Source organism: Silene latifolia, chromosome 11 (assembly GCF_048544455.1).
Source record: "Silene latifolia isolate original U9 population chromosome 11, ASM4854445v1, whole genome shotgun sequence".
Lineage (NCBI taxonomy): Eukaryota > Viridiplantae > Streptophyta > Magnoliopsida > Caryophyllales > Caryophyllaceae > Silene > Silene latifolia.
Window position 1 is genome coordinate 157644782 of NC_133536.1, and position 1569 is coordinate 157646350.

Sequence of the window (1569 nt, forward strand, 5' to 3'; positions counted from 1 at the left end):
ACACGAAATGGCCTCGATCAAAAATGGCGCCGTTGCCGGGGACGGTGTTTAATTGATTCAAGATTTCTTTTATTGTTATTAGTTGTGTCTTTTTCACCTTGGGGAAGTAAAACTCCTCAAGGCTTGTTCTAATTGTTTTCGAGTTGTTTGATATTTTGCATGTCTAGAAGGTCACAAGGTGATTTGTTACCTTTTGACCGTGAAATCGAAAGAACCTTGACGAATAATAGGAGACTTGTTAGGAGGAATTTGAGAGGTGTTGGTGAAGTTGTTCAACCCACTAGGAGTTTGTCAATCCTTTCGCAATAAAAGGAGAAGAAAACCCATTACACAATATCCCACAAAATCCACCTACAATGCCTAAATTCTCGTCACACTCTATACCCACCGAGGAGAATCTACCAAATGGTACTCCTACACCGCAACATCTCACCGGTAATTTTATTGCCAAGTCCGCCTTCATCCAACTAGTTGAGAGGAGCCAATTCGGGGGAATGCCTAGTGAGGACCCTCATTCTCATATGGAAACCTTTTGCGATTATTGTGATGCTATCTCTCAAACGGGCGTGACTCAAGACCAAATAAGATGGGTCTTATTTCCTTTTTCGTTAATCGGCACCGCAAAGCAATGGTTGAAGGGCCTTGATAAGGCCACCCTTGGAATAGATTCTTGGAAGAAGTTAGCTCTAGCTTTCTACAAAAAATTCTACCCACCGGAAAAGACTAACATGCTAAGAGCTCAAATTACGGGTTTTAAGCAAAGGGATGAAGAATCTTTGTATGAAGCTTGGGAGCGGTTCAAAGGTATTTGTCGCTCATGTCCTCACCATGGACTTAGCGAATGGTTTTTAGTGCAACAATTTTGGAATGGTTTATATGAAGATTCAAGGAACATTCTCAATATGGGATCAAATGGAATGTTCACCGAAGTTGATGACAATCAAACATGGAACAAGATTGAGGAAATGGCGGTCCATAATTCACAATATAGTAGACCTCGCAAGGCTACTAGAGGAGGAAAGCATGAAGTGGACTCCGTTACTCAATTGGGTGCTCAACTTAGTACTCACATTGACACAATCAACTTGAAGTTTGAACAAGCTATGGCTAGACTTGAGGAAAACTCGAAATCATCAAAGCATCATGTCAATGCCATGACGGCATCCTCATCAATCCCAAGTGGGATATGTGAGAATTGTGGAACTTTGGGTCATGACCCAAGTGAGTGTAGGGGAACAACCGAACAAGTTAATGCTTTCCAAGCTTACAAAAGTGGTACCCCTTATTCAAATTTTTACAATGAAAACACCAAGTTCCATCCAAATCTCTCATACAAAAGCCAAAATGTTCAAAACCCTCAAACAACATACACTCCACCACCCATGAGGAACCAAAATCAAAGACCCTTTTACAATCAAAACCAAGGTTACCAAAATCAAAATCCATACAATCACCAAAATGACCAAGGTTTTGATGTCCAAAAAGCGGTCCTCCAAATGCAAAAGAATCAACAAGAATTTTTCACTCAAATGCAAAAAGATAGCCAAGCAAAAGACAACACCATCAACA

General features: G+C 40.6%; 1 non-coding gene across 1 annotated transcript; it reads right to left on the reverse strand.

Annotated features, from left to right (window-relative positions):
• Positions 1-728: 728 nt before the first annotated feature.
• LOC141616421 (small nucleolar RNA R71) lies at positions 729-835 on the reverse strand. Its single transcript, XR_012530770.1, has one exon. It is a non-coding gene; the product is annotated as a small nucleolar RNA R71 (small nucleolar RNA).
• Between the last annotated feature and the right edge of the window lie 734 nt (positions 836-1569).